This window comes from Columba livia, chromosome 3, assembly GCF_036013475.1.
Source record: "Columba livia isolate bColLiv1 breed racing homer chromosome 3, bColLiv1.pat.W.v2, whole genome shotgun sequence".
Lineage (NCBI taxonomy): Eukaryota > Metazoa > Chordata > Aves > Columbiformes > Columbidae > Columba > Columba livia.
In genome coordinates, this window is record NC_088604.1 from 37,472,811 (window position 1) to 37,498,180 (window position 25,370).

At 41.7% G+C, this 25,370-nt stretch overlaps 1 long non-coding RNA gene across 1 annotated transcript in view; it reads right to left on the bottom strand.

Moving 5' to 3' along the window:
• Positions 1-7,482: 7,482 nt before the first annotated feature.
• The window catches only part of LOC135579006 (uncharacterized), a 28,471-nt gene continuing 10,583 nt past the window's right edge, over positions 7,483-25,370 (bottom strand). The window contains exon 3 of the long non-coding RNA XR_010471230.1: positions 7,483-9,642. This is a non-coding gene — a long non-coding RNA (uncharacterized LOC135579006). The remainder of the gene's footprint in view (positions 9,643-25,370) is intronic.

The following is a 25,370-nucleotide window of genomic DNA, read 5'->3' on the forward strand; positions in this document are numbered from 1 at the left end:
AGATGTAAACCTTTGTATTGATGCCAGTTAAGCTACAATGAAGAGAGGAAGAATGTCAGAGAACATTTATTTTATTTCAAAGGGTCACTCCCAGCAGTGAGGCATGCCATTTTGTGCTGCCGTTGTTTCTCAGAAACATAATTCCCGGGAATGTACTGTTCCCAGTTTCAGAAATAGGGACACAATTAAACTGAGAGTTACTGCACACAGATAAAACCCATTGCAGCACAGCTCTCATCCTTTATGCAACAGTTCTTTGAGTTTGTGACAGGACACTAAGGTGGAAATTGTGACCAATATGCCCCACTGGACCAGCTGTGATGAGTCAGCCATAAAATGAATTTCAGTGGGTTTTTGTCACCTTCACTTCACCAAATCCATTTTCAGGTATCTACTCAAAAACATGCAAGAGATTTCAAACGTTCTGTATAATGTCAGATGTTCTTGAAATCAATGGGACACACAGGCAGATATCACAAAAGAGAACTGCAGAAGAATAACTCAAGGAGAAATTTCTGCAGTGAATGGAAGAGTTTTAAGAGCTATGGGTAGAAAAGAGGATAATGTGCAAAGGCAACAAAAAATGTCCTTCAGCAAGAGAAAGGAAAGAATGGTGAGACACCTGCATTTTCTAGTTCTCAATATGATGATAACACATAAAAACATACATGACAAACTGGAAAGGCAGGGGAAAGGACAGCAGGGACACATGGTATGGGCCATAACACAGACATCTGAAGTTGCCTGGATAAGAGAGAAGGAAGCCAGATAACAGATTCAAAGGATAGGTTTCTTTGCAATACAAGCTGAGATCAATACTCCTAAGTACAAGCTCCACATCATATCGATAAATCCTAACTTTGTGTTGCGCACAGCCTACTGCTAGAGCTGGCCTGCCAAGACCATCACCTGGTTCAGTGTCAACCTATGCTGCTTTGTGCTCAGTTCTTTTCTCCCTTGTGCCAAGAGAAGCATTCAGGCAGCGACACATCAAAGAGTTCACCTGGCTGGAATGTAAAAAGCAAAACACAGCCATTCCTCAACTGCATCAGTTTTCTGACCTAATTCAGTAGAAGCCATTGCAAATGGTTATCAGCAGAACACAGGAGTCCACAGATAGAGACTGGCATGAAGAACAAGTGTTCACAGAACAGGGCACAGACACATGCAACGAATTATACCCTTAACTTGACATTTGCTGTTTCTGCTTCATATCTGAAAGAGGACTTGTACACCTGAAAGCTTATCTGTGTTATTTTACCAGTTAGTCTAATAGAAAAACAATAAAAGAGAAGGCTCAGAATTCAGATTTTGAGCAAAACCATCTCTATTTTGTAACAAAAATAGTTGCTTCCTTGGATAAGTAGTTTTCCAAAGTTACCTCTGCTTCGTCTGTGTGGTTCTGCAGTCTGTAAGCCAAGTTTTAAAGCACTTAGAATTAAATCACAGAAATGGGATTGGTCAGAAAACAAATGACAAAATAGAGTAGCTTAAAGGTCAAATCCCGAAAGAGCTAAGTATTCTTTGAGGAACATTACCATCCCCTGATGTAGATGGGTGTAACTCTCAGGCTTGAAGTCATTGGTAGGAGCGGCTGATTGCATCAGGTGCATGAATATGGTCCTCAAGAGGCCCAAGTATCCCATGACATCAAATTAAACAAATGAGAGGCCTGCTTTGTCTTTCACTCTCTGGCTGGTACTTCTTGCTTACTTCCTTTCCTTCTCTACCCTCTACCTCATGTGTAAATCACTTATTTTTCATGTCAAAATGTCCAGCGAGGCTGCTTATCGTTCCAAGACAAGCTCAGACCATCTGATGTGCTATCTCAAATAATATGAAAGATATTTAGCAGATCTGCATTTGTCTACACTGTATTTAGCCAACATCTCAAAGAGATCCTTTAACACGGGGACAAGTGAGACGTTCTTAGGTGTCTGTATTATATGAAGGAGGGGAAACATATTTGACACCATTATTTTTATACATACGTCATTCTGACAGACCTGTGTATTATGCGTTGTGTGTCCAAAAGACAAAGTAGCTACCAACTCAGTTTGTTCAGCAGTTCTTGCTGTATTAAGACAATAAGAAAAAAAAAAAATGTTAAAAAAACTTTCCATGTGCTGTAAAAGAACAGCCCGTGACTCCAGAAAGACAAAGAAATTCAAGTTCACTTCATGCATAAGCAATTCACCTCAGCTTATATTAGGAACTGATCTCACTTCCTCCCATAAAGTAAAAAGGATGCAAACAGAAAAGTAGAACTGAAAAGCCTATCAACAAATGTGAAAACTTCCACAGGCGCAAGTCAAGAGCTCAATTTAATTGGCAAAGCACAATTAAGAGAGAAGACATATTTAAAGACTTACTTTACTTTTCTATTTGTATAGCTGATTCCTCTGTGTGTGAACACCCTGCTAAAACTATTTAGCCTTAAAACTTCACATGTACAAATCAGTCAGAATTAAGTGGCCTGAAGATGTTTCAGGAGGCTGAGCTTCAGCATTTTAACTGCTCAGCTAAAGCATTTAAATTAATTTGCCTGATGACTTCTAGACCAGATTACTGAAAATAAGACCAGTTACTACTTTTTTTTTTTTTTTCCCCAAATCTACCGAGATAATTTCAGACCTCTGTGTTTCCTTCCCAGTAAAGTGTCCCATTCAAATCTGAAGTTCTGGCATAGCTTCACTTGACTGTAGCTCTGTCTAGACCCGCATCCCTTCCACTCAAGTGAAGACTGACACAGCCTTCCTACAGCCACAGAGCCACCCAGAAATCGGCTGAACACAGTCGTCAGGAACACATATAGCAGCTTCATACATAAGAAAACAGTGTTGATGAACTTCCCTTTTCCTCCCGCTCCATAATTAATCACACAGAAAGTGACTACATTATTGCCCCTGCTGAGGAGGACAGTTCAGTGTGGTTGCCCAAACCCTGATTCACCTGATTAGATGTGGATATCTATATGGAAACTTGTTGTCCAAGCTAGGTTTTCTAGACAATGGAGAAAAAGAAGTATTTCTTGGGCAAATCTATCTTGCAGGATAAGTATCTAGAATAGGGAATTATTCATGTTACCTTAGTCGTCTACTTCTCTTGACCTTGAGTGACTAGTTGAGAGGCAGACATCTAGAACAACCTACAAGAAGATACAGACTTCTTCAGAGCTTGGGATCCCAGCCAGCAGCACATTTCCTTGGAGCTCACACTGTTATTTTTCAGTGGCAATCCTGTCCTGCCCAAAACAGTGGGTAGCAGGACCCGCACTGACGTCTCTAACATTACAGTGAGGTGGAAGCTTGCTCCCCAGCCCTGCCATGTCTCAGAGTATCTTGCCTACTGGAGAATTTGTTAAGCATCTCTTGTTGGTAATTTTCAGCACTACATGCTGAAATACAGCCTCCAAGTACCAGTACAATGTCCTACTGTAACAGCCATCCTCACCACCACAACTTTTTTGGCTAGACAGAAGGAAGAAATGTCCGCAGCAAAAGAGACCTTAGGTAGAATTTAGATAATAACACCCAAAATTGCAGCATATAGTGGCTCTTGCCAGCCCCAAATATGTTTACTTCTCCCCTAATGCCACATGCCTAAAATCCACAGTTCCCTCTGCCAATTTCATTTCTGGACAGCCACTGGGAAACACCCCGGAATGAAATGCCTGAGCAGCTCAATGCCCACCTTAGACATTCAGATGCACAAACCGAGCACCGTCTGTCAATCTCTCCTGAGACACTCTGTGCAGCAAGTGCTCTCAGAAACACTCAAAATGCAGCAGCAGCTGCCACCATCTGCCAAAACAGCTCAGTTTAACCACCATCATGTCCGCTCCCTCTCTCGCTGCCAGCTATGGAGACCTACCCTTCCCTTTCACCAGCTCTGGCATTTACTTGACCCCTTAAAAAGTGAATTCAGCTCACTAAACTGGCAGAAATCTAACACAACACAACAAAACAAATCAAGAAAAAGTGAATAGTTTTCACCACTTTAGTGAGCTAATGGATCAGACACATCCCAAAGATGACAGAAGGGAGACAAATGGAGCGTGTGCCCAGGAACCAGCCTGCCCCTTTCAGCAGCAGCAAGTTCGTGGGCTGACTCAGCTGCCTGGTGAAACCTCACCCACAGGAGAGGAGAAAGCCTGTTGGAGAGGCCGGATACACTAAAGAGGACTAGGAGAGATAGAGTAGACTCTTTCCAGTCTGTCCGTAGACCTGGAGGGCCCAAGCTGTGAAACAGTCTCTGTAAGACTAAGTCTTCTCAGAGGAGTGCTGTGACACCATCTGGCTTCAAGTTTGGTCACCCATCAGCTCAGAAATGGAAGGAAAGGCAGGAAAGGCAAGGGAGGTTGTCAAAACCTATCAGTTTCTTGAGAAGGGGTACTGCTGGACTAGTCATGCTTTTGAAAGGGTAATGCTATGGTTGGCTGCGAGCATAAAAAATGATGTGTCCTATAATAAGAAAATTAAGGACCAATCACATCAAAGTTTACCACAGTGACTGAGAACATTGAGGACTGAGCTGAAAGGAAAGCCGATCTAATACAGTAAAACTGGACAACTTGCAACATTTTCTGGTCAGTATATACAATTGAGAAACATCAGAGAGCAAGAAGTCTCGGTTGACATAGCTAGTAAATAATTTGTCAAAGAGAAGAACCTGCCCCGTGTTAAATCTATGTATGGATATAATTGACCACATTTCATCTTAGGAGAAAAGAAAAGTTGTGGCCAACTTCAAAGAAAACTGAACAAAAGTATCTCTAATGATTAATGAATTAGCATCGTAGAGTAAACGAGCTATTCTGAATGCTTGCCCAGAGGCAGTCTTGGGAAAGTTTCCAGAACTATTGTCATTTTTCCTGGAACTCATTGACTTTAAGGACTCCACAGCTGCAAGAATTGTGTGAGCATTTCAAGACTGTCAATTTCACCACTGATTTTCTGAAAAATTCTTCCTGAACTGATTTTTATTGGTTTCAGCTGGGGAATCCATTGCACCCAGCCAGGAAATGCCACATGCCTCCTAAGCTACTGCTCTATTCTTCTTGCACTGATGCTATCAGAGACTCAAATTCACTGCAGGGAGAGCACTGGGGGCCAAATTTGCCCTCTCATGTATGCACACAACTCCCATAGAGCTAATGCAGAATTTTTTTGCCTTTGATGCCTCTTATAAAATGCAGTTTAAAGAAGCCTGGAAGTATTGCATTAGAACAGGGAGTTCACACTATTGGTGGTCCCCATTGTCATTAACACAGTTAGTGGCATTCCAGTGAAAAACAGAGAACAACTCTTTTGTTTGTTTGTTTTATAAGCAGATCTTTCAGGGTGGGATCCGGCTTGCTCAAATCTAGCCAAAAATGGAACTTCAGCCTCTAAAACCCACGTACATCAACAGTAATCCATTCTGCCTGCTTTCCAGAACTGCCTAACCTTTTAGGTGCCTGAATGCATCAGGCACTTCCCTCCTCTGTCTGAAAACTCCACAAGCAACCAATTTAGTTACAGAGCAAACTAAGTGCACTCCCAAAAGGAGTCAGAGAGGGTGTCTCACTCCCCTTCCCTCCTCTCTTACTCCCAGCCACGCAATGCCATCCCTTCTCTTGTGTTAGCTGGGATGCTCATGGGACTCTTGCTGTAGCAATTTAACTTGGTACACAGTAGAAAATAATCTACTGCTTTTCTGGGCTTGTTTTCTGCCACTTGAGTTGAATCAACTCCCAGCAGGGTCTCAGTCCCACAGCCAGACCAAGGTAAGTGGCTGGAGTATGTAGGAGTGGGAGTGGGACCACTTTTCTGGTAGAGCTTTTGTCTCATGAAACTGGTTGCTCAGTTGCCTGTCCATGTTCAGAAACTCAGTTTCTGAGGAGAAAGGAGCTCATGCCGGCTGAGATATCTGCTGCAACCTGTAAGCAGGAAACTACCCTGGATCCACCTCTAGCCCCAGCAAAATCTGAAAAACTAAATAAGGGCAAGGCTAAAGCTAATGTCAGTCACTGACTCTTGGAAAACCTACATCAGGCAATTTAGTTCAGTTGGCATGACTTTTTCTTTGATATACAGCTTAGATTTTTTTCTATGAAGTCTAACAAAGAAAGGCAAATTAGAGTAAATCATTAAAGTAAATTAAATACATATAAACAAAATTTCACATGGAAGGAAACACAAGCGAAGACATGTAACTTGGAGCAGAACCGAAGTCAGCACCCGCCAGCTGTACTCAGCTCACCTCCGTCTTCCCCCATGAGCACAGACCCCGGGCGTGCTGCTCCACAGGAGTGCTCTGTCCTCTGTCCAGGCTCCCATTTTCAGCAGAGACAGTAAGCTTTGATCCCAGCTCCTGCCTGAATGCATTCTTGTGTGCTGGAGCAGCCATGTGAGGGCCATTGATGGGACTGGGTGCTGAGAGCAGCAACAGAAACTCATTTAGTTTGATGTGACAAAACTGCTCCTCAAACAAATGCTCCATGGTGGTCCCATGGCAGGAACATGTGCAGAAGGTCTCGCTGAAGTAATAATACTGAAGTAATTTCATGCCTCCACCCATTTCCAGGCCTCTCAGCAATACAGACCCAGGAAATATGTCATCCTCAACTGGTATAAATGGATGCAGCTTCTCTGGCTTCAATGAAGCCATGTTAATTTACCTTTCAAATTTGCTGAGGGTCTGGTCTTCCTGCTCTTACAGTGAACTACCTTGAAGAGTTTTATTCTGAGTCCTATTTACAAATAAAACCTTGTTCTTCAGAAGTTTAACAAGTCACAAAATGATGGTTCTTTTCGAGTCTGTGATTGGAGAATAGACCTACAGACTATCTGTATTTGTAATATTTATAAATATATATATATACATATATAACAATATTTAAATATCTGAACTTTCCTGCTTCCTAAAATTAGGGACCAAGTTCTGTAAGCGAAACCCCATAAAAGTATTATTTGCACATCTACAACTAGGTTTCAGGCTTGAATACCTACAAATCTGATATGTAGAAATTACAGAGAAGCAACATTAACACATAAAACAAGGAAATTAACGTATGAACTTTTACATTACTTACTGAAGTGCTGTTATTTTACACACATTAATTCAAGTTCTTATTACTCATTTTGTTAAACAAAGAGCTCCTTCACTTGCATAACTGCCATCGGTAACTTCTTCATTGCCTCATATAAACACACCTCAGCCTTGACCATCTACCAGACCACTCTCAGCATTTCCCAGCAGGTTCAGCTATTTTTCAAGCACAGAGAGGGTCTAGGCCCACACGGCCACCACTGGTACAGTGGAAGAGAGGATACAGCAGATGACTCTCAAATGAGACTGGCAGTGAACACACCAGGAGTTTTGCAGAGACGGACTCAGTTGGCTTCAGACCTCATTTAGGTGGTATAATGAATCATCTCTAAAAGCTCTCAGAAAGCAACAGAAAAAGTTACAAAGAGCTTGATGTGACATGTAGGCTGAGACTGCAAACAGCTTTGCCTCCTCACAAGAAGGGGCCAATGTAGTCCAGTATCATATTTGCAAATCCGGTACTTGAACAATCACCTAAAATTCTGAAACTGATGCAGAACATTAAACCTGTTAAACTGTTTAAGTCTGATGGGATGCATTAGGTGGGGCCTGGTCTACAGTAACTGGATATTAACTGAAATACATTGAAACACTGCTTAACAGCTATTTTATTTAATGAAGTACAATCACAACCAGGTTTGCCATTTTTCTGAGGCCAGTGGAAAAAATGAGAGCATTAGAGAATTTCATTGCCTGCCTAGAACACAACATTTCACACTGGAGTGGGCTGGAAATCACCTACATCACTGCCAAGCATGTAGGTTTGTTCTTCTAAAATCTCTCGGACTCAAACTAATTTTAGAATGAAGAAAAACCCTGCTTCAAACTACTTCACAGTACTAAATTTTCAGTGAGAAACTACTACTCTCTTCTTTTATATTTCATATACACTTTCAAGTTCCTCACTACTACACTGTAGAATTCCCTAAGCATCTGTGAAAGAGACCGGGAGCAAAACACACAAAAAAATAGTTTTGCTAAAATAAAACTAACTTGCTTTTGGTTTGTGCAGGTTTTGTTTGTTTGTGTGTTTGGTGGGTTTCTGTTTTAGGAGGGTTTTGTTTGGTTGGGGGGGTTTTTTGTTTGTTTTGCTTTGCTTGTTTGTTTTCCTATGAGATTACTATTGTTTTTTAAAACTACCGTTTTATTTTACCTCAGTGAAGAGGTTTACTAGGACTGCAAAATTTTGGACAGAAACTCTATTTTTAATTTTGTCCTTCAAATTTCTGGTGAGAAATACTTTCAAAGCCAAACAGGTTTAGGCTTGTGTTTTGTCCTTTTCTGCATGCTTTCTCCCTAGTGGCCCACCATCCTAATATCCTCCCTCACATCCTAAGCTTCCTAGTAACTAAGAAGGATACCTTTGCATACTGGCTTGCTAGCGTAATGAGCACAATTTTAAATCAGAACCAGTGGACATTAGAATTTGAAATTCTTAAATGAGGGCAGCCTGCAAGTGGGACTTAAAATCATAAAAGATAAAGTTACACTAAGATTATAGAAGGCCAAAGGAGGACAGTGGGAAAAGAACCATATCATTTCCATGAATGAAGTGAGAGGAAAAAGAGTATTGAACCAGAACCTAAGATCAAAATTATTACTCCACTGGCACAGCCAGATTCACTGGACAATATATAGAACTGGCGTATTTACAGGAGGTTACAGCTCATTCAAGTAGGAGGGACAGGAAAAGTCTTACATATTAAACACATATATACTTTCTCTGACGTCCAAAAAGAGAAAGACCTGCACTTTAAGGTCTTTGGACAATGTTAAAAGGGGTAGAGGACTACTGGGACTGACTTGGATTACAGCACAGCATAATATAACATTGGGAAATCTACATGGCAAAGCTTGTGATGATCGTAATCAAAATGACCTCAAGAGTTTAATTCGGTGTTCAGTAAAATCTGTTAATATTACAATTTCCCAACTGCAAATCCTGTCTCATCCAAATTGGCCAAATACTCAAATACTTTTATAGTCAACGAAGAGATAAATACTGGACAAGAGTTATTAATCCTAGATTGATATTATAAAATGGACTCTGTCACTCCTGGATGTGCCCCTGTGTATCCACTGACTGGAGAGACAGCCTGGATATCTGGCCTGTGTACTTAACATCTAGATGTCTACAACATGTGAGCTGACTCCTTCCTGGCAACTTGTTGGAATGTGTTCAACCTGGGGTGAAAAGGAGAGGACTTGTCTGGACTCCACTCCAAGGAGTAGGGAGGGACAGGGTAAGGAATGCAGGAGTGTAATTGTGACTGTGGATTCTTTAGAAGAGGAAGAGGCAAAGAGCAAAAATAATGATAGACTTAAAGAAAACAGCCATCAATAAATGCCATTTTAATAGGTTAGAAGGGAAAAGGAAAAGGGGGCGGGGGGCCGGGGAGGAGTCCAGGAGAAATGGCAGTTCTTTTAAAAAGCAGTGATGAGGGCACTGTCAAAAAGCATTCATTCTTCCAGTCCATGTCTCATCACCAGATGGTGGCACAGCACTTCATGAAAGATGTGTGCCTCCTGTGGGGAGTCTGGAGAATATGTCTAGAAAGATAAGAAAAATTAGAAATTACTGAAGGACCTCACGCTATTTAAGTCTAGGAAAAAAAAAAAATAAACAAACACCAAACCAACAAAATTATGATAGTACTTTAAAGATAAACCAGTGAATGGGATTAACCAGTTAGCATGAACACGGCTCATTTCAAATTGGCCAAGAATGCTCTCAACTTACAGCAAAAGAAGTTTCATTTAGCCATTAGAGATCTGTTTCTCTGGGAAGACTAGTGAGGTGGTGCAGTGGAAATTCAACAGTCCCAATCTGTTAACAAAGAGTTTTAAGAATAATTTTCATCAATGCCTGCAATAAATGTCAATAATTGCCGTGGAGTAAGTGATGGAGTAGATGAGCTTTCTCAGTTATTTCCTATACCAGACTATTACTCCAGGACTCAGGCAGGCTAATTTTAGCCTAGAGATGCTAATTCCTCTTGGCTCTCTCCATAGTCAGTAAAGAACAGCTCCTTTAGATGCAGATTTGGAGCAGGACTATCTGCCCTGGCCTAACCAATATTAATAGCCCCAGTAGCTCCCCAAAGCTGAGTACACCCATCCTGGTCTCCTCCCTCCATTACTGCCACCAATAACTTTGTGCTCCTTCCAATTCACTTATGATCTCCCCTTCCTGATCTCTTTGAATGCCAGACCTCAGCCTGTGAATCCCATACAGACTCACATTCCTTCTTATTATGATCCCTGCCCCTTATTTCCCGCTTTTGAACCAGCACAGCTTATAAAGAATTTTTACAAAACATCTCAGATTGTCAAGGGTGTCTGTGAGGAACACGATGGTCTTAATTACAGACAGGTCCATTATTCAGGAAATGCAATTACAGTATCAAAATTATCCTTCACTACTAATCTTTTTAATCAACACTAACTGATTGGCAGATACTGGTGTTCTCCATAATATTCCCTCAGGTTTGAAAAGCAGCCACAAGTCAGTAGTCATTCTTAAACACTTGCACAAGAAAACATGTGGTCTCTTCGCCTTCCAAAAAAACCTCAGAGCCTCTTCTAAATTAATTATAGATTAGGAGGGCACAATGCCCAATAGTAAAAGCAAGACGAAAACATTATCCCTGACAGACAGAGGTCAACAATAACAACAGGCCCACAGCCACTCTCATGTTTCTGCCAATGATAGGGTTCAACTTTCCCCATATGGGTTTCTTGCAGGTTCAGTGACCATAGAACATGCCCTTGAGCAACCCACTTTCCTAAGAGCAGGCTGGTGCAAAGTTTTCTGCCCAGTCCTATCGTGTGTAGATGCTTCGGTCTCTATCGCTTATGCAGGACTAACTGATAAGTGACAGGCATCGCTCAGGGTGAGACCACAGATGCAGATCCCAGATGCACATGTGCAACCCTTATCACTTCTACTAGAAACAAGCAAAAAAAAACCACTGGGGCCACCTGGTAATTTCATAAAATGCTTTTACTTGTTAAGAAGCTCTTGGGAAACCCTTGCTCAAACAACACTGAGTTCAGAAATCAAGATTATATCTAAAGCCTCATGAGAAAAAGCATAGTACAAGGTGATCCAAAGAAACACATAGGTTTCAAAATTATTGGAAGAGTCAAAATGGAAATTGAAAGTACTGCTCAGCCTTTAATATCATAATCTGCTAAGTCCAATGTTATTCATCTTAAGGTCCTCTCTACAACATGCTTTTTTCTTATAAATGACCATTCTGGGAGTCCCTGGGTAAGTGGCAGCAGATGAAGTGGTAAGACAAAACCACAGAGTCGTATCAAGACAGATTAGTCCCAATACTAAATCCATCTAATTTGCCATTCCATTCCCACTAGTCTGCTGGAGGATAAGAAGGGTTCTGAATGCACTACTGGGATTGTAATGATTTGGAAGGAAGTAAAAAATATGTTTGAATGATCAAAGAGGTCCCTAAGTCATGAGTTCTTCCTTGGGAGATACCAAGCGGTATCAAGCCAAAGCAGGCCGCTGGACTGAAGAGATGTCAGCAGGAGAGACTTGAGGCTTGACAGCTACTCAACAGCTGTGAATGAGCAGCTACAAACTCACCCACGTAAGAACAGTAATTCTGAGTAAGGTACCATGCAAAGCTAAAACAGCGTACCTGCTCACAACCAGATGACTCTACTACAACACGGAAAGCAGGGAAAGGGGAAAGGGAAAGGGAAAGGGAAAGGGAAAGGGAAAGGGAAAGGGAAAGGGAAAGGGAAAGGGAAAGGGAAAGGGAAAGGGAAAGGGAAAGGGAAAGGGAAAGGGAAAGGGAAAGGGAAAGGGAAAGGGAAAGGGAAAGGGAAAAGGAAAGGGAAAAGGAAAGGGAAAAGGAAAGGGAAAGGGAAGCCTGAAAATGGCAGAGAGGACACATGCATTGTTCTGTGTAAAGAGCAGAATGAAAGATAGGTGTGTTGGTTTGCTGAAAGTAATGAGACGGTGGCCAGAGACAAGGAACTTGCTAAGAGAGAAAAGTGGAGCAGGGCTTGGTGAGGAGAAAGCACAGGCAATGGCCATTTTCATAAATGCCAGAACTAAGGGTCAAATAAGGAAGAGAGTCAATACACAAGAGATTAATTATATGGTCATTTTAACCCCAGAGCTGGTAACTGGAAACTGTTCAGGAAAAAAGAGCAGCAAACAGATACAAATATACTAAGAAAAGTAAACAGACCAGCATATGTCATTCAACAGACACACCTAGTGTATTTTTCTGCTCACTTCATTGAAATCATTTAAACAAGTTAAAATTAAGATAAATACTAAGACTCATTCTGCCTAAGAAAACCAACAATGTATTAATATAAGCCATGCCAAGACAATACTGAATGCTCCACAGGAATGCTATTGAATAAGAATGAATAAGAAATATTGAATGCTCAGAGATTATTATCTTGATAATGCCTCCGTTATTCATGTCATGACCAGAGTTGAACATTCCTATAGAATAGCCCTGCATAAAACTTCTGTTTCTTTCATATTCCAAATTGCAAAATTTGTCTCAGCATTTTAACAATGTTTATCTGTGAAAGACAGATGATACATCTTGCTGAGGTATTTGATCAGTCATTCATTCTTCTGTAGAACATTTATCATATTTATGTCTCTATAACAAAACAGTTTGGGAGTACTTTCAGGTGCTGGACTACAGTTTTCCACACGTAAATTTTGGATACAAATAGCAGCAGGACCAAACGCTGTACTGGCATTTCCAGTAGTCCATAGTCATCAAATTGCCAACTCCACTGCACCAGCAATGCCACCTGTAATTTAAGATGTGGACATAAATAATTAAGGGTGTAATAGTACTCTGTCAGTTTGTTTCTGAAAGTCAATGCTACAGAGCAAACCATTGCAGTTCCTTTTCCGAGGTGATTTGGACTTGTAATGACCAAATTTCTCATGAGTTCTCAGAAAGTATGCAGACAATTGAATGTTAGCCAAAGCTCCAGCACAAAGGTAAGCTGAAGCACAGGAAGAGAAGTGTAATAGTAGCAATATATAATTTATTCCAATATCCCAGTTACACTTGTATCTGCTTTCATCTCTTCCCAGATATTTTCCTGCACCTTATAAAGAAATGTCAAGCACATTCCTAATCTGGTGTTGAGTGTAATCCGACATTTGGAAAAGTTTGGTAACTAGAAGGTGAGGTCACATACACCCGTGAGAGAATGTGGATACTTCAAAGGATGGAGTTACCAAGCAAGCAGAAATTATTTTTGCAACTTGCACCACAAAATCAAGATCACATCTTTCTCCATTATTACTGGATGGAAAATAATCCTTATTCAAATACCAATCTTCAAAGACAGGCAGCCAGAAGTCCACAGTGGATAACTGGGCCTTTTCACTTAGCAGCCAAAAACATGAAAATAAAAATATTTTAAAATACTATGGACACTCCTAAAGGAGGAGGAAGAGAGGTTCTCTGTACAATGCCCCAAATAATGAGTGTCAGAGGAGGGGGAGAAAGGCTGTTATGATGTTTATGATGGCAGAATAGCCCAGCTCCTTCCAGTGGAACCACAAACATTCCAGTAGATCCAAAGTCTTTCCCTGGTCCCCCCTCCCCACAGTCGTGCCTGACCAACAATGGTGCTGTGGTCCCCACCTCTAAACCATCACCATGTTCCCATTCTCCTTTCTCTGAATACAGGCTCCTGTCTCCTTCCCTCAGCCGCCTGGCATGGGGACTTCTCAAACATCAGGTTTCAGTCTGGCCACCACTTTTCACATGCACCCCGTGCTCTTCTTCAGTGGCACCTCACAGCACCCTGGGCTTTCGTCAGCCCATTTCCCACCAGAGGCCACCTCTACAGACTCCCTCAGCCCTTCTTACCCTTCCCTGTCTTCTGGCCCTTTGAGAAGGATCCCTATCCCACCTGATAGGAATAAATCATTCAGGCATCACCATTTCCAGCCTGTTCTTCAGTATAGATCAGATCACCTCCCCCTGCTCTTCCACAGCTTTATTTCCACTCCCAACTTCCCTGCTCACAATTTCTTTTGTACAGCAGGCAGCTTGAAACCCCATTTTTACCCCCTGGCAGACAAGACAGCATGTTTTGAAGAGCTTCCTTTCACCATGTTTAATCCAAATATTTTAGCCTTCTAGGGATTAGTTGGTTTTTTGGGTAATTTGAGTAATATGAGCAAAAACATAATTGTCAACTGCATCAAGCTCTGACTGAGCTTTCCTCAGTGAAACTCCTGTCCTAAATCACAGCTCTCTGTGTTTTAGGAGCTAATTGCACCCCACCGGCCCTGCCTTACAACCAGGATGAAACCAGTGTCTTACACCTGCCAAAGAGACAAGAAGCAAAGGATTCAACATTTGGCAAGAGGGTCTGTGAAGAAGAGCCATGCCAGCCTGCTAGAGGCATTTTAACAAAGATCAATGCAATTAATACTGGCCTTCCTAATTTCTCTTTCAGATCTATCCCTGCAGTAGATGAGAAATATTTATCAGGTTAATATTTTCCTTTAAATTCTGTAATCTTCATTCCTAAGGACTTTTTTTTTTCTCAAAGGCCAAGAAAGCTGTTATTAAGCATTCATACACACACACACACATTAGATATTGTGTGCTGCCTTCTAGCAGAATGCTTTTAATTGAAAGGAAAACCCTGCCTCCTGCTAGGTTTGGGTGGGCTGCGATTAGTTCCATACTAGTTCGTTTTGCCAGAAAGTCATATAACTCTTCTACACAGGCATTCCCACTCTGATCCAGCTGCAAACAATATGCTGAGTCAGCAAAATGAGGCAAAAGGAATTTTTTTTTTTTGAAGTAAGAATCTGGTCTGTCCTCAAATCTTATAAAATATGTGTTGGACTCCGCCTGTTCTGGAGGATTCCCACTCTGATCATTCCAGTTACTGGCACTCGCACAGGACCCAGGTGCCTGCGGCGATACCACAAATTGCCCTATCACAAGGAAGCTTCGGACTCCATCAGCCAGGGGCAGCGCCTTGCAAGCTAATGACATGGGCTGGCATGGGCAGTAAAATCAAATGCCCCCTTATGCCTGAACCGCAATGCTCCAGGGAAAAAAATGCTGCTTCTGTTCTTTACCTGCAAGGAAAACAAAATCTATTGCCCTTCTAGTAAGGCACAGTGACTGAAGCCAAGAGCAAAGCGTGCAGAATGTCTGAATTTTGGCAAATTCAGATGCAGGCAAATGAAAGTTGGAGGAAACCTTTTTCTGGGTACTCCTAGTTTATTTGAAGCCAAAGAAGCATGAAATGGTCTTAACAGTTTGTTATGTTTTGGTGTAACACAAGGATCTAGAATCTCTTGACAAGTAAGAGTACGAGCTTAAGTTTCAGTTCACTGATGGGTGTTTTTTTGGATTTGTCCAAGAAATTTATTTAAACAGTATGTGCAGCAAAAACCATTTTTAGTCATGAATGTTCAATAGTAAACAACTGAAAGTGGGCATAATAAAAAAAAAAATACATAATAAAAACAACAGTTAAGTAATTCTTTATCACTTGCAAAGCGACAGTTATTGGAACTGGGAGTTGCTTATCCTTTTACGTGCACCCAGGTATGTGCTAAGATTATCCTACATTCTAAGAGAAATCCATGAGCCGCAGGCACATTCAGGAGCTCTCATTTTCCTTTACTAAACTGAAGAAACACTTATCTTTATACTCATTAATTTTGGAGGTTTTCACACCCAGGACTTGGATTGGTGCAGTCGGTCTTCTAACACGATGACTACTGCATAAAAATTCAAAGCAGCGAACCCATATTGAGGGCATACTTTCACAGGCTTCTCTTGGTAGTAATAAAAGACACCAGGTAAATTCTACATTGTAAACTAGGAGAAAATAGAAAACTTATTTTCATGTGCGAAAAGTTTTATGCAAAAAAAATCTTTATTTGAATTTCTTCCTTTGAAATTCTAGGTTTTAATCATGGGAAATTTTGGACAATTTTAAAGGAGTATTTTAGTTTCAGTGTGACTTTAAAAACTGATTTTTTTTTTTTTACCAAAATAACCCAACATGCTAAATTAAAATAACTGTAAAATATTCCACTCTGAAACATTGATTCAAGATGAAAAACACTTTTGGATGTATTTGCTGCAGAGAATTGAAGATTTCCAGTGGAAATAAAATAATACTATAAAAATTCAGCTTAAACAAGATAGTATTTTTGGGAAGAAAATTTTCTGCAGTAAATACTGTGGCCAACAGTAATTAAAACTTGTCCAAGAGTCTGGGAAAGCTACAATGGATTTTTGGAGCCTTTAAATATCCCACCTAATACAGTAATAAAGTCTCACAGTGGAAGAGAGTGAAAGGATTATAGTGAAAAGTTTGTGTCCCAACAGCACCTGAATATGAACAATATGTTTGTTTAACTGACAACAGCTTCTTCCATACAGGATTTTAAATTTGCAGAAAACTATAAATAGACAGCACTTTCACTGAAAGCACTGAATTAGCCAACTGGGTACTCAGCTTTGTAATGTGGAACAATGTGGAGTGATAATGAACACCATGTGTGTGTGATAATGCGGGTTGTAGAAAATAGATCTGGCCAGCTGAGTGAAAAGGAAATGCTAAAGAAGAAAAAAATCTGAAGTCCACGCCAAAACAAGTGACCTAGAGAAGCAAGTAAAGGTTTGTATTTGGGGCAGGCTGGAGGCCTGAGAGAGATCAGCAATTCAGCAGGGTATTTTTAAGCACATGCTCAAGGCCCTGCTTATTCGGCAGGAAACTTAAGCATATGCTCAGAGGTTAAGCATCAGCTAAAGTCTCATTGATGTCAATGGGTCTTAAACACATGCCTAGAGATACATATGTGCTGAAGTGCTTTTACAAATCGGAACGGACTGGGGATCAGGGCCTCAGTCCCCTGGTATTTCATAGCAGGCTAACCCTGCAACCTCCTGGCTTTCCAAATTCTTCGGAGTAGACCTCATTTATTATACACCCAGGACCAGACTTCAGCATGTAAGAACTTGCATTACTGTACATAACCGCCATTGGCCCTTTGGTACTGAAATAAATAGGAATGTACAGATACATTTATAAAACACCAGTTACTTCTACTGTAATTTGCCCAAAGAATTCTCTTAATGATAACAAAGACAGCATAAAATAAGCAGAAATACAACTTTTGAGCAGGTCATTTAACATTTCCATTACTGATGTAAGAAAACTTCCACAAGAACAACTTTAAATATAAAACTGAACCTTAACTGGAATCTGAGTTAAAGCAACTTACTTTGGAAGAGCGCATGGTGCTCTTAACTTTTGTGCAACCAACAGGTCTATATTTCCTTGTGACCTTCTGTGCCCAAGCAGTCCACTTACCAGCTGCACAGCTGTCTGGGTACCACTGTAACAACAGAAAAGCCCTTTTCTTTGCCAATCCAACTCCAGGTAGGTAAACTGCAAAGCATCAGTCTACATTTATATAAATTTAGAAATCCACAACAATTATTTTCTGAATCTGAGATGGCGGGTTAACATCATGAAAAAATCTTCCAAAATTTTAGATTTGTCAGATTCAAGTATGGTTTCTCCTTCTTTCATTCTCCTTCTTTAAAACTGCATGAAAATATACCATAAAGTGCTAAGGGGAATTATATGGTCAGATCACTAATGATATTAAATATTTTTTTCCATGCAGTTAATACAGGATTTGAAATTATCAGTAAAAATCCTTCCTGCGCATTCAGTGAACCCGAACAACCACTTGGTGTCTGCATTTCGTAATTCTCCAAGGATAAATATGCAGTGCAGGAAACGGTCATAAAGACACGCTGCAGGGCTAGCTGAAAACTCTTTTAGGTGGAATCTGTAAATTATGGCCATTTTAGAACACCCTTAGTGTGACAGGAGAAAACTGGGGTGCATCTGAGCAGCAGGTCATTGCCAGAGGACTGCTGTGTGCAACCACTGCACTGCTCTTCTCCAGCGATGTCACAGCAGCAGCTATCACCCCACATAAATTATAGCAAAACGTTGACTTGAACAAACAAAAACAAGCTAATTTATTCTTTAGAATTTATTACAGTTAGCAGAAAATATATTGTAAAAGCCCAGTAATCAGCTTTACATGTGCATTTTCCTTCTGTCACATGACTCCCATGTTTTAAACTGGAGAGCATTACTGTTCGGCATTTCCTGCAAATGCACTGAGGAAAAGCCACAGCAACATAGTATTTCTTCCATAGATGTTAACATTTAAAGACTCACAGAGGTGGCAAAGGTGCAAGTTCTGGTTAAAATTTGCTCACTTTCTTGCTTTGTTTTTTCAGATGAAGACAGCCTGGTGAAAGCATTCCCATATTCCTCTCTGTGCTTTTGCCATGACAAAACTTAGCTGACGTAGACAAATTTGAGTTCTAAAAACATATATCTTAGTCCGATTTTGTTTCAAGTTCCTGTCTCTCTATTAACTAAGGAAGAGCACCTCTTCCTTCTTGCCCAAGCAAGCTGCTGGTTATCATTCCCATCCCTCCAGTCGGTCGAGTAACACATGATGCTGGCCTAGCACAAATACAAACCAGGTTCCTATGGAATCTGAAATACTGTTTGTACATCCTACCACTGACCACAGCGGAACAATGGTGTGCCAATGATATGGAAAAAAATAACTCTATTTGCTCGCTCTTTCTGTGCCTCTGTCTGAAATATACCTAGCTCCAAAGCTATTATTTATAGTTATGAGGTGACAACTGAGAGCTAGCAGTCTGCTGAGTGAAAAAATGTTTGCGTTTATCCTTTTCAGAGATATCCTACACATACACACATACATGTGCAGCAGCTATTCATACTGGATAAAGAGATGTACCTAATCAAGTACAGTGCTTATTCAGTGGTATGAAAAGCAGTTCTTTATTTTGTGTGAATTAAGTGACAAAACTTCATTTTAAAGATTGTTTGAATAGAAAATAATATTTAAACAAAACCTACAGCTGCACTAGCATTGTTTAAAACACTGACAGTGTTGTATGTTTTTCACTAACACTTTTGCCCACCATTTTTAATAAAATCACCTCTTCTAAGTTGCTTGAAAACTATGTTATCTTCAAGTCAAACTTGAGCTAAATCTTTCCATTTTTCACATGATCATCAAAACATTGATGTTGGGTGGTCTTCTGGAGGTCACACAGTCCAACTGCCTGCCTGTCTGCAGGACCATCCACAGCACCACACCAAGTCGGTCATGGTTATGTTTAGTCAGGTCCTGAAAACCTTCAAGGACAGACATTCCAGCTTCTTTCTGGATAGCCTGATCCAATCCTGCATTACCCTCCAAAGGCAAAAGTTTTACTAACTTCCATTCTAACCTCCAAAGCTACAGGTTGATGCTGTGGCCTCCTTTTTGCCACATAAAACTGTCAAGAAGGGCTTGGCTTTATCATCTCCATAGCTTGCCTTCAGGCACTTGCAGGCTATTGACTGCCCCATAGCTGTCCCCTCACCAGGTTCTACAAGCACAGCTCCTTTCACCTTTCCCTAAGATGTGTGTTCTCTGATCACCTTGGTAGCTCTCCACTAGACCCTCTCCAACAGTTCTACACTCACAACATTTCAACCAACCTCAAGTATCACTTCTGTAATACTGAGGAACAGGATGACCATGGCTTTATCAGGGTTGTTCAAAAAATTGTCATTGAACAACCCCTTTACTGTCCTTGGGCTTTATGGATCAGCTTTGTCAGGCCCAGCTGAAGCAGTTTAAGACACCAGCCTTTCCCCAGTCCCAGAGGAGACCACCATTCATGCAGAGATGGCAGAAACCAGTGTGGCCCAACCCCTTTCTTCTGTTAGCTCTGGTCTGGGGGCAGCACAGAGTAGCAGACCATGGGGGCTACAGTGGTTACCATCACCACTCTTAAATACCTTGGGGTCCATTTTCAGTTGGACTTCACCTCTGAATTTCAAAGAGTCTCATTATTCCTGGATCATTTTTCCCCATGAATGAATCATTTCAAGGAAATATAAAAAACAGTCCTATGATCAGATGAAGTATAAGTCGTATGACTGCTGCCCTTGATTTAAGAGGAGCAGCAACCCCCACAGAACTCTTTCCAGCAGGCGGGCATTTAATAAATCTTGTGAAAGTGTGAGGAAAATACAAAAAAAAAAAAAAAAAAGAGACACTGATAAGAAAAATGCTTTTGAAATGGACAGTCAGACGGTCAACACCAAACACTTTAAAGTCATTTTCTACCCAAGTAATTACAATTGTTCTCTGTCATAATTTCCCATGGATAAAAAGAAAAGTTAAAAACAAATACACAGTAATCTGAAAGTCTGAACGACAGAAAACCTGTTGTACTGTCCTTCTAAGGGAAGGTTAGAAGTGATGTAAAAACAGGAGGGCTATGCTTTTCTAATCACACCAAGCTTAATGGTCCACATCAATTCTTGGCCCCTGACAGTATGTTTGGTATTAACCCTCTCACAAGTAGTGTGACTAGTTTTAGCCTCTCCATCAACATTTCAGCTGTGTACTTCTCTCCTCAAGGTGGGAGAGACAGCTACTGAGCAGAAGAACCATATTCTAATAGCTTTGATTTCACCCAAATCTCAGTTCTCCACACTTAAGGACACTCAGGCTATGTTTGCTATTGACTGAAAACACCACCTCTTCTCTGTTCCTTTAGGTATCTCCCTGCTCAGTGTCTTGTTCAGACTCTCTGAGTTGCTCTCAAGAAGCCATCAGAGCTGCCCAGCTCTGCCCATGGGCCAGGCAGAAGGCTGAGATGGGACTTAAGTGTCTGACTGTGTCCTGAAGTGAAGAGTCCAAGTATCCTGCCAACAGGTGACAACCGCTCAGCTTAGCTTAGCCATCACACATCCTTGATCCAGCCAAAAGCTCACCCAGCCCAGGTGCTATTTGTGCCTACAAGCTTGTAGTAAACCTTTAGGAGAGCAGCGTATACACACACACAGTCCTCAGGCAGCTCCCCGTGACTGTGCCAGGTCATTAAAAACGTATCTTGTTCCCATCTTGGAAACATTTGACCTGCGGAAGAGAAATCAACGTTTGGCATGTCTTCCCTTCAGTTCTCCCAACCCACACTTTGTTTTCATGTTCTTTACTATCAGTGAAGACATTTTAACAAGCCACAGAAAAGTTTTGGATGAATTTGCTTACTTTAAGGCATTTCTGAATCTACACTGCCAACAAAGATGACTCAACTGCAGTACTTCCTAAAATCCCAAGTACTCAACAGTAAGTTTTTAGTCATAACAGACAGTCTTAGTCATAAAAAAAACAACTCTACTCTCAAACTGGGTATTTCTGTCATCTATATAAGACACAGTAATAAGTAATCAGACCTCTTTTGTGTTATTTGCCCATTGCCTTAGTATGCAGATGACTTCTAATTTAACAAGCATCTTATGACAATATGAAGGAGGCAACTTTTCCTCTTGCACTCAAGCAACTTAAGAAGTGTCTCTGAAACTGCCTATGTATGTTAGCTTTCCAGCCACCAGCCAACACAGTATGGCAGTGGCAAAAGCCAGCAAATTCTCTCCAAAACTCTACTAGAGACTCACAGATTTGGGCTGGGATTTGGGATTTTAGGTCAAGCTAGATGTCAATCCAGTTTGTATCATCACAGTAGCAAGGAGAAAATTCAACGGTGTTGAAGCCATCTGGGTGTTGAAGCTCAAACAGCAGAGTACTGGAGCTAAACTGAATGGCACAACAGCCCAAACCTGTCTCCTCAAAAAAAATTACTGCAACAGGATCTACCCATTAAAATAGAAACCTTTTGCTGGGTTCAAGCAGCAGCATCAGTGTCAGAAAAATGCAGATGGAAATACTGGGATGAGTACAGAGCCCAGACCAGTGACCAAACAATAACCCTACTCCTGAGGTCTTGGATCATACACATACGCAGTGCCTACTGTTCCCTCTGCTTGGATATATTCCTTTTTCCTGCATATGCCTCTGTGCAGTCTTGACACCATTTAAAGGAGAGTATGTGTAACCACTTGCATGAAATTGCCTGTTCTCAAGGAATAAACAAGCTAATATGCTGTGGGGCTGAGGCTGGGAAAAAAATAAAAAAGATAAAAGGTATGACAAGCTCCCCTCGCTTTCCATATCTGTCTTAAGAGTGAAAGGTTGTCATCAGGGCTTGTAAAACTCTAATACACAACATGCAACCCTTATCAAGGTGGATGGGGGAGAAAAACAAAACAAAACAAAAATGGTTTGAAGTTTTGGTAGTTGATTTGTTATTTTTGTGAGCACTCTGCTATAAAATCAGAAATTGCACTGTTTTTTTCAAATTTTTGCCTTTGCAAGGAGAAAAAAGTGTTCCCTTTCAAACAGGGGATAGAAGTGCACTGGAAAAATAAAATGCATGCTTTAGGAATGTTTCTCACAGGAAAAAAAGAAGACACTCCTACAACAGGACATACAAGGCAAAATTTGCAGCGGCATAAGACCATATGAAAGGAAATATTAAAGCTTACCACACTTCTCTGCTAGGCACACACCTAATCTACCTGACTGCCTCTCCTCTCACATACAGCCCAAAAAGCTGGTCCTAGGTGAATGTTAGTAAGAATATACTATACTTTACCAGACACAGCATCTTGGCCTGGACTAACACTCTTATATGGACACCAAGGACATTGCTAAAGAAACACAGACCCTATTGTTAATCGTTTCTTTTAGCAAACTTCCTTCACAGCCTGAGCTAAGCACTGTATTAAATTGTGAAGAAATCACTAGAACTACTACGCTGCAAGTGACTTTCAAATCAAGTGCATCAGTAATACGGTATTTAGCGCTGTGCTGTAAAGAGTGGTAAACGGAGGTGTCATAAATATCTGACTTTATCATCTGTTGACTCATAATCCAGATGCCAATGGGATATAAATCATGTAAAGCACGTTTCCAGATTAGGAAAGTCTGACTGTTCACTATTGTTCTAGCAAACCGCATTATTTCTTTGTAGGATCAGGAGTGCCCTCTGATGGTTAGTATGTAGTATTGCCAAGTCAGAGTTGGCCGGAAAGTGGCACATCCTAAATTGTCTACAAAATACAAAATGTTCTCACTTCCTGCACTGCACGTTTACAGTCTTCCAATAACCAACCTTATTTTGTTGGAAATTTTTGCACATTTATCTTTCCATTTCAGTTCTGTATATTGATATTTAATGGTGCACACACACCCATATTTGGGATGCCACCAGAGAACTGCTTGCGCATATACCTAGTTTTAAAAGAAATAAATTAAAATAAATTTCAAACATATAGTAGAGGATTTCTGTAATAGGCTCTGAGAAAGGACTTGAAAGGCCCTGCCAAATTCGGACACTGGGAAATTCAGATATTCAGCAGAATGCCAGAAAACAGGATATAGCTGGAAAAAAACAGGCAAGCTCTCTGAAGAAGTGCTTATGTGCCCAAGAGCTTGTACATGTTTTTCCAACCATATAAGCTAGGCTAATAAAACATGTTAATTCCCTCCACAAACCTTGCCTCACATGCTTAGAATATCACGTCTACAACAGAACTGTGAGAAAACAGGAAATCGATATATTTTTTCCTCTCACCTGTCCTTCAGGTATTCAGCATTGTCAGGGCTATTTGTAACTCTACCATCTATAATATCAACTGTCCTTTCAAAACAGATTTGGTAGCTGGAAGAGAGCCACAGACTTAGAGCTTTCTGTGAAGACAACCTCTCTGCCCACTACATAATACTCATGTCTCTCAACTGAGGGAGCAGCAGGACCGGAGCTAACACCTTTGGTGAGACAAAATCCCTCCAAACTGGTACCAACTGCACATTTTATTATACATTGGGAAAATAAATGCAAATTTGCAATATCCAAACCCTTCTAATATTCATAAACTGCATTTTATGGTTAATACTAGTCTGACCACCTGAAGACCCTTAGTCAGGCAAAATACTAAGAATTGCACATTGTTTAATAAATTACAAATGCAAACAAGTTTCAGTGCAAAAATCAGTTCCTTAGACTTGCAATGGAGGATGGATGGCATCAAGAGATGTAGCTGGGGAGCAGAGCTGTGTGCATATTCCCTGCTTTTCCATCGTCACTAATGATGTGCAAAGGCAGCAGCCATTTTGTTCCCAGGTCTGTTGCACTCTGCTAGCAAAGAGGGACACACAAGCTCTGCTCTCTCACGGCTACTTTATCCTGTTGTTATTTTTGTAATCTAAACCAAATGTCATTTTTAGATTTTCTCTCTGATGACGAAAGCGGAAGATAACAGCTTTGGATGAAAAAAGACCAGCAGTAAGCCTTTTCTGTGCCAGCTTCTACTCTGATTTTACATCTGCTGCAGAACCCTAATTGTTTTGAAATACAGCGATACTTGGGAATGATGAGTGGAGTGTCCCTTTTCCACCTGCGATTACAGACTGGGATCTGCACGACGCTGACCCGGAGTATGAGGCATCTCCTCAGCAACACCCGTTTCGAGAGATCCCTGACCCTCCTGTGTGAGGCCCAGCAGCCTGGCGAGCACCCCGAGGAGCGGACATGCTGCCCGGAGCTCACCGGGACCCCTGCGGGCTCTCCCTCCCCAGCCCGCAGTCCTGCGGGAGAGGGCCTCCTCACAGCGGCTCCCTTGCAGACAGAGGTTCCTAAAGCTGGTTTTCCCCCTTTCTGAAGGAAAAACTACTCGATCCTCTTGTCCCTGAGGGTTCCTCCACCCCGGGGTGCCGACGGAGAGCTCCGGGGTGAGGCCGGGAGGAGGCTGGGGCCATGCGGGAGCCGAGGCGGACGAGGGGCTCCCGCCCCTGTCCGCCCCGGCTCCAGCTCTGCCGAGCGGCCTCTCCTGTCCCGGCACCAGCCCCGCAAGTGGGGAGCAGCAATTCCCCCGCAGGCGACGGGGAAACCTACTGCTGCTTCCTCTCCTCTGCTCACGTCCCCCAATTAACCAAGTGCCGCCTAATTAAGTTTCACGCTAAGTTGCCCCGCCTGTCATCCCGTTCCAAGTTTTCAGCCTCCTCCGCGGACGCCCGGTCACCCCGGACTGCAGAAAGGAGGCGGCTGCGGAAAGATGGAGCCACGAGAAGAGCCGGAGCCCCCTCTTATGGAGGCTGGGGGGAAAGCGCCCCGAGGGGCAGGCTCTCCCTCCGCCGCCGCCCGCCCGGGCGCCCTGCCGCCCTGCCGCCGTGCGCCGCGTCCCGCAGAGCCACCGTCTTTCCCAGCCGCACGGCGCTTCGCCTCGCCGGTGCCAGCTGGGGCATAGCG